The sequence below is a fragment of the Maniola hyperantus genome, chromosome 12 (assembly GCF_902806685.2).
Source record: "Maniola hyperantus chromosome 12, iAphHyp1.2, whole genome shotgun sequence".
NCBI lineage: Eukaryota > Metazoa > Arthropoda > Insecta > Lepidoptera > Nymphalidae > Maniola > Maniola hyperantus.
The window spans coordinates 9,816,149-9,824,621 of NC_048547.1; the positions used below are offsets into that span (position 1 = coordinate 9,816,149).

The 8,473-nt window shown below is 36.5% G+C and overlaps 1 protein-coding gene across 1 annotated transcript in view; it reads right to left on the minus strand.

The window, feature by feature from the left end:
- Positions 1-8,473, minus strand: part of LOC117986911 (NADH dehydrogenase [ubiquinone] 1 beta subcomplex subunit 2, mitochondrial-like) — a 132,694-nt gene that overhangs the window by 40,309 nt on the left and 83,912 nt on the right. The window lies entirely within an intron of this gene.

Genomic DNA, 8,473 nt, shown 5'->3' on the forward strand with positions numbered 1-8,473 from the left:
CGGGATTTTCGGAATCTATACAGATAGACCTTTCTTGTGATACCCAACTAAGTAATTTTATTTCATTTTCATTAATAAAATTTATTACATTAGTGTATTTTTGCTCGTCATGTCTGTGTTGGCTTGTTCACTTTGTCATGACGTCTTAATAGAATTGTCATGACTATAGTATTAATGTGCGAAAGTGTGTTTGTTATTATGTTTGTTGGTTTATTGGTTTGGCTTTTAATCATGTCGCGACGGAGCAACGAATCAACGTCAAATCCAATTTTTTGCATGGTTAAATATTATAGTTAAATACTTGGAGAGTGACATCACATAGACTACGGATAACCAAAAAGTTCCTTCGGGATTTAAAAAAAACTTAGATCCACACGGACGAAGTTGCGGACATCAGCTAGCCCAGAAGAGTCTACATAGTTTTAGAAGATTTTATGTGTGGTATTGAGTGGTGAACGGTAAGTAGTAGGTACTGCGTAGTAACTTACTTGGTTTTCCTGAATGTTTAGTAGTAGGAGAGTGAACTCTGCATAATATATCGCATGCTGACGTTACACCATACTGATTTGTCCTTTTCGGCGGATTAGAGCGAATTATTAAGCTTGCTGTTCCTTGTGTAGCAGAAAATACTTAGTGTTATCCGTTCTGTTAAAGTTCAGCTGGCATTTTATTTTTTACCTATCATACCTCTTAGATACAATAATAAAACTATGATACGAGGTTTGAGGCAATTTTTTACTAGTAGGTAATTTATTACTTACCTACTGTTAGACTTCCTGCAGTATTCAACGTAGTTTTTTTTACTTTTATTAACAGGCTTTTAACATTTATGTATGTCAGCCAGTTATTATTTACGGACTCATTTTCAACGAAGTTTTTGTACATACACAAGGCTTTGCAGTAGCTAATTAACTAATAAGCTTTTCGTAAGGTAATTGGTCCATTAATAAAATTAGAAACGAGATACGTCGTCGTCGCGTCGGTCCGACGATGTCGTTAGTGAAGCGACGATGAGGGAGAATGTATTCACAACTTACATAAAAGTTAGGTAGGTAGGTACTTTAATAAATTAGGCCGTACCTTACCATCTCAACCTGTCGCGGACTATACCAACTTACATTTTATAAATGTATATAATTTTTTCGATGATTTACATATTAATTAGCTTCGTAATGAAATTAAATTCTTTTATTTTGCTAAACGTGAGTAAGTAATCAAGTTATATAAGGGGCGACTGCAGGGGTTGCGAAAGGAAAGAGCATTTCCTTAAGCTAATTTTATTACTTAAAATTTACATATTATATTATTTTAACTACATATTATATAAAATTATCCTAATTGCTCCGCCGATTTGTGGCGGAGGCTTCTATAGCTAAATGTGATGTGTCGGTCCCCAGTCCTGTCGCACGGTGCTAGCGATTTCTGCCGCATCAGCAGGTGTTGGTTTTCGCGGCGACCGTGGGATCGCATTAAGCAGGCACGTCTAGCGTTGCGGCCTGACTATGCCTGCGTAACAATCATATAAATATTTTATTAAAATCTTACGACAATTTTTTGATTTAGTACATCTAAGTAGGTACCTACCTACTTCTTCTTGAAATGCCGTCTTCTATCGGAGGTTGGCAACATTAGGGCTATCTGCACCTTGAACGCTGCTGCGCTTAATAAAGATCGGGCACTCTTCCTGTACCATGGCGTAAATTCTTGAGCTTGAGCCACGATGTTTGTTCTTATTCGGCCATGGTGAAGTGAAGGTAGGCAGCATCAAATTTTGTAAAATTCTGCACAATTTATTGTATAATGTAGTAATGTGTCTGTCTGTAATTTCGAAATAACTACCTCATATTAAGTTAAGGTTATTTGAACTGTACTATAACTGAATCACGTTTTTAAAATTTTTGCCTGTGTGTATGTTTGAACGGGCTAATCTTCGGAACGGCTGAACCTATTTTGACGGGACTTTCACAGGCAAGTAGAGGATTAATCAAGGAGTAACATAGGCTACTTTTTTAACCGGCTTTAAAAAAGGAGGAGTTGTGTTTTTCTACTTATCTACCTATCTACACCGAAATCTCCGAAATTTCTGGACCGATTTGAGTATAATATTTTTAATCGACAGAGAAACTGCGATATTGTTCCATAAAAAAATTGTATTCCAACTCCTCAATCCTGATACTATACGGGACCTGACCATAAAAATTGATGGGATTTAGAAACAGTCTGTTATAAATGGATATTGGAGGTATCTACCAAGTATCTTTACTTGGTAGGTATAGTACCTACGTACGCGACAGGTCGAGTTGGCAATCGGGGAGGGAACTCCCCGCACACCCGCACAGCCTCCGCGCTAACCAGGTGCAGGCGAGCGCGGGTGACGTGCGGGTGTGCCCCGCCTCGTACCCCGATTGCCATTTTTATTTTTTATTTTTTATTTTTTATTTTATTTTATTTTATTTATTTTATATCTAATTAGAACGGCAGTGCCACTTACACTAACTAGATGATTAATAATAAATTTAAATACAAATAAAGGTACAAGAAAAAAGACATAAAATACAAAACGATAAAAGATCAAAGAATTTTGAATATGTACGCTGAGAACATTGAATGACATATTCATGCAATGCTCTCAGCGTACTTCAGTAACTCCCGAACCAGTATTATAGACCCATCATTAAATGGGTCCCATTGAGCATTATTGTCCAAAAGCGCGTTGAATGATGCTAATGAACGGGGTATAGGTGACATAGATCTAGCAACAGTGCGATGATGTGGGACCACGAAAAGTTTATTTTTTCGTGGACGAAGATTACTGTTGGATTCAGGGACACGTATGCGACACAGTTGGTTATGAAGTTCTGGAGCATTAACATCTCCTCGCAAAATTTGACACATAATTTTGAGTTGGTCGCAAATGCGTCTGACCTCCAGGGAGTTGAAACCTAAGCAACCTAACAGAAATTTGGTTGGGTATAGGAAAGGATAATATCCATAGCAACGTTTATACAGGTATCTTAGGAAGGCCTTTTGTACTTTTTCTAATATAAGCCCGTACTTTGCCTCGTACGGATGCCAGACACAGGTGCTTGTTTCGAGCTTGCTTCGGACTAAGGCGTAATATAGTAATCGTATTACCAAAGGACTATGCAACTCCCGAGAGTTGCGTAGTACAAATCCTAATCTTCGAAATGAGTCAGCTGCTACGGTGTTAATATGGTCATGGAAGGTCAATTTTTTATCAAAAATTACACCTAGGTCTTTCATGTTCTGTACTCTGGGAATAGGGATTCCATCCATTTTATAAGCCATCTCGACCTGTCTCGTACTATATATTATTATAGGTATATTAATATTTTGTTCTATCTTTATATTTGGTCCTATCGCTAAGTAGGTAATCCATCATAATTTTCGTTCCTTCAACTTATTATTATCATAAAAAACAACAAAGTAACTTTAAGAACACAGGCTCTAGCCACTCGAGCTGACCACACAAAACTTTTTATCAAATTCATGTCAGTTTTTTTTACATAAGTATCATATTATCATAGATGATTTCACGCTTGAAGAAATATATAAGTAGGTTACGTTTACGTACTTTCCTTTGTAGAAAGATGCGCCCTTTACCATTTTAAAAACATAAGTATACCTATATACTTAATTGGTGCTCTTTATACGAAATGCATAATATATTTATGACATTATAATTGACTAGCTTTTGCCTGCGACTTCATCCGCTTGATATAATTATTTATAGCCTATGCTACCGTCCCCGTCCACCTACTGAATAACTGGACTTTCGAACTCTAATTCCGAAAGTTCGACTTTCCTATCTTTGGCGAAAATTGTTTTATGTTCGAGGCGAAATGAAGCAAGATATTACCCGAAAAATACCTTCTCTTTTTCCAATATAGATCCCTGGTTTTTATCGTTTGGTGTGAATTTTAAATTACATTGGCATGAGTAAGTGAGTAAGTACTCAATTATTCCTATTTATTTTGATCTTAGGCGTTTAACATATTATCAAAGTCGGCTTGGCATCTTCAGCTATAACGGCTTCACATAAATTGCAAAATGCAAAGTAAATGCTAAACTGTCAGTGGCACATCGTGACGTTCGCATAGTGCTGGGAAGCTATCATTGTCATTATAATGATCTCAGAATAATAAAGTAGAGAGAGTGGCTCTTCCAACATCAATAGTAATCATGATAAACTCATCACCGGCTCTCTACTGTGTACAGATCTCTCCTCAGAATGAGAAGGTTTTGGTTTCCACGCCTGGCCAAGTGCGGATTGGCAGACTTCACATACCCATGAGAACATGATGGAAAACTCTCAGGCATGCAGGTTTCCTCACGATGTTTTCCTTCACCATTAACCTCTGACTAGGAGACCGACATTAATAAGTATAAGTAATATTAAAAAAATCCTTTTATTATTATTTATTACTAGCTGACCCGGCGAACTTCGTACCGCCAAACAGTCGATTCTTTTTCAGGATTTTTTTTAAATTTTTCTCATCGTAAGAACCATCCCCGTACTTCAAGGAATATTATGAAAAATAATTAGCGAAATCTGTTCAGCTGTTCTCGAGATTTGCGATCAGCAACACATTCAGCGATTCAGTTTTATATATAGAGATTTAGTAGATAAGTATGATACCTACTTATCCATTGCAAGCAATGAGCTTTTAAAAAGCATTTTATTTAATTTAGGCATACCTACCAGAATCTACAAACTAATCTACTACCCACTTTATCTCTATTTGGCGGCCAGAACTTTCCAGCACAAGTTCAATGAAGGGGAATTGCGTCCGGGACAGGAAATTAATCTTTGACTAGAACTAGGCATAATTAGATACTTATAATGGCTTTAAAATTAGATTTAGGTACACCATCCAAACCTAATGTAAAATTGGAATTTAAAAAATATTAGCAACTTTTGCCTGCGACTTAACCTATTCGCTTCTTCGACAGCCACCACACCGCACGGCTTTATTCCAAAGTAAATACTCTGCGTCTCGGCTCCACTCCAGTCTGCACGTATGCGTTGCGCCTTACGTAAATAACACAACTAAGATATAATATATTTGAAATTCTCTTTTTATCAACTTAGTAGATGATACGTCTTCGTCCGAGTGAATATAGGTTTTTTAAATATCTTTTACCTATTTTGTGGGGTAAAAGTACATATGTGTTAATTCAGGGTATAAATCTCCATTATAAATACTATCTGTCCCGGCTTACTCACGTGTGTAGTCGACGTTAGCCCGACTAGTTTCGAACCCATCCGGGGTCCTTTTTCAAGGGAGTCCGTCCGCGCACGCGCCGCGGTTTTGACTGCGGGACGCACGTGCCGCTGCCCGTAGAGCCCGTTGTGAGGGTGGGTGGCAGATAGTATTTATAATGGAAATCACTCACGGTAGTTTAAACGTATAAATCTCCATTCAAAATTTCATCCAAATAGGTTCTGTCACTTTGGCGTAGAGGAGTAACAAACTTTTACATTTATATAAGGATTAGGGTAAGTAGTTTCCTACTATCCGTTTATTTTATTTTTTTACGGATATAAGAATGTCTGTCCACACTAATATCGGAGGTAACTGCGTCGTAAAAACATATCGAAAAGCTTACTGCATATTGCTAGTTTATACTTTATGGCAACCGTATTCTTTAGCTATCCCTGAAGACTAGATAATGTAAATAGCTAATTAAAGAAATTTATGGTAGGACTGGTTTTTATAATATTAAGGGCACTAAGCTGTAAGTTCGAATCTACAAACGTGTATATTTTACAGAAGGCCAAGATTGATGATGAAATGGTTTATCAATTACTAGGTTATTCCCGCGACTTCGTCCGCGTGGACTACACCAATTTCAAACCCCCTTTAGGGGTTGAATTTTCAAAAATTCTTTCTTAGCGGATGTCTACGTCATAATATCTATCTGCATGTCAAATTTCAGCCCGATCCAGTAGTTTGAGCTGTGGTTGATAGATCAGTCAGTCAGCTTTTCCTATTATGTATAAGTATATAGATTTAGCGACCAACCGCAGCTTCGCTCGGCGAAAATATAAATTCTCTTTATTCCCTATCCCGTGGGAATTTCCTAAAATACAGCCTAATTCCTTGTCTACATTATAAAGGACACCTCTGTACATTTCAGCTTACCTATTAGGTCAGTGCGTTTTTTAGGCTGGGCGTTAATCAGTCACGTTTTCTCACGATTCCTTCACAGTTTTTAAAGCAAGTGATATTTGATTGCACAAAACGCACATAACTCCGAAAAAAATACAGTGCATACCCAGGATTGTACCCCGGACCACCTAAATAACAGGCCGACATTCTAACCATTAGGTTATCACTGCTTTAAGTATGATGTAGAGCTAAAAAAATAGTTAGATTCGCCTAAAAGTTGGTTTTGGAAAATCTGTCCTTTTCAGCTTGAAGTCCTCGATATTATGTTTACTGTTACGTCCATAAGTGAACTGTGGCCATACTATGTATGTATGAGCCTACGTTTATCAGTATAGTGAAATCGTATGCCATGTAATCGTATCAGGTAGCAATCACCGTTTCGTTGGACGTGTGCTCCCCTAATTACGCCAGCAGCTACCTGTATTCAGAAACTAAGCTTATACCCTTATTTTCATCCGCGTATACAATATTGATTTTATAATCTGTAAGTAAATTAGATACTTTTTACTTTTTATGTACTTACTTATTTATCCCAAGTTAAATTTTTCAGATATTTCAATGAAATAGGTTTTTTAATTTTTTTCAGATATAATGCCATTTCACTAAAATTTTATTATGATAAGAATCTTGAAATTTTGTGAGGTGCTTTTTCTTAACATTCATAACTTCCCATTCTTCCACGGACTGACGGGCACTAGACTAGCCATAGAGGAACCTAGTATAACTATTATATTATGCAAGTTTTCGGCTTTCATCGAGCATCTGCTCACAATTTCCCTCGGCCCCTCGGGCCGTAATAACATTGTGGGTAATTTGTGTACGGAAATATAGATTGATGATTTTAACCTAAATTTTCTCACACTTTATACTATCAACTGACTTCATCCGCGTGGACTACCCAAATTTGAAACACCTGTTAGGGATCGAATTTTCAAAAATCCTTTCTTAGCAGATGTCTACGTCATAATAGCAATCTGCATGCCAAATGTGACCCTGATCCGTCCCGTAGTTTGAGCTGTGCGTTGATAGATCAGTCAAGAGTCAGCCAGTCAACTTCTCCTTTTATATATTTAGTTTGCTCATGAAGTCATTAGAGTTTGGTGTCGATAATCAATTGCGATTATTCAAAAAAACATGTAGGTAGGAACTTATATTTATAGAACGTACCAGATTCATACCAGATGATAGGAATCTCCTACTACATAAGCTACGTATCTTTTAAAAAAAAAAGAATATTAGCTATGTTAAGTGACTAATATTCCCCTTTCCTCTCCAACTAAGCGTCAAGCTTGTGCTAGTCGAGTAGGTACGACAATAGTGCAACGGGCGGGGTTTGAACCGACGACCTTTCGGTTTTCAGTCCACTCCTTTACCCGTTGAGCTATTTAGGCTCATTCTATCTGTATATAATCTGGATCTATCTTCATCTATCTGTATATAATCTAGATAATATCATGAAATCAAATTGATAAAAATTGAAATAAAATCCGTTCAGTACTTTTTCAAAATAAGAGCTTTGAAAAAAAGCTTTGGACTGAATTTACTTCAAAGTGTACCTAAACTGATATTATAAAGAGTTAAAGATTGTGAGTTTGGAGATATTCTTCGAAATTAATCATCCGATATCAAAAAGTCTTTCACTAAAATAGACAGCTACATTATCCTCGACTGCTAGATATAGCCTAAATGGGTCTTGGACTGTATATTAATAAAATGATGTGATTTTTTGTATAGTGGTAGTTTATGGGGCTAGAATTCTTTATGTTAAAAATAAAAAAAAATCATGACTTTTTAAATTATTCTCTGTAATAATGAATACTAGTCCCATAAACTACCACTATACAAAAAATCACATCATTTTATTACTACAGTCCAAGACAGTATTATATCACTCGGACGAAGTCGCGGATAGGTCGCTCGCAGCTGGTGCAACGATTCAAGATAACCAATCATAAATAGGTACCCATTTACCATATTATTCAAAAAATACTTATATAAAGCTCATCCTTCAAATTCCTGAAAAGATTATAATCCTACGTTCAACCTTGATCTCGTGACAAGGGTTAGAGTGGCCGGTTTGTACTACATAATGAGGTAGAAGTACTGTAGGTACCTACGCGTAGATACTAGGTACTTGAACATAAACTTTTACTCTAGCGAAGTATTATAATTAAAATTCATGACTTAACAAATTTAAAAAGTTTCAAATGCTGTTAAACAGTTGTCGACTCATTCAAAATACATTTATGCTACACAAGTTAGACACAAATTGTTATTAA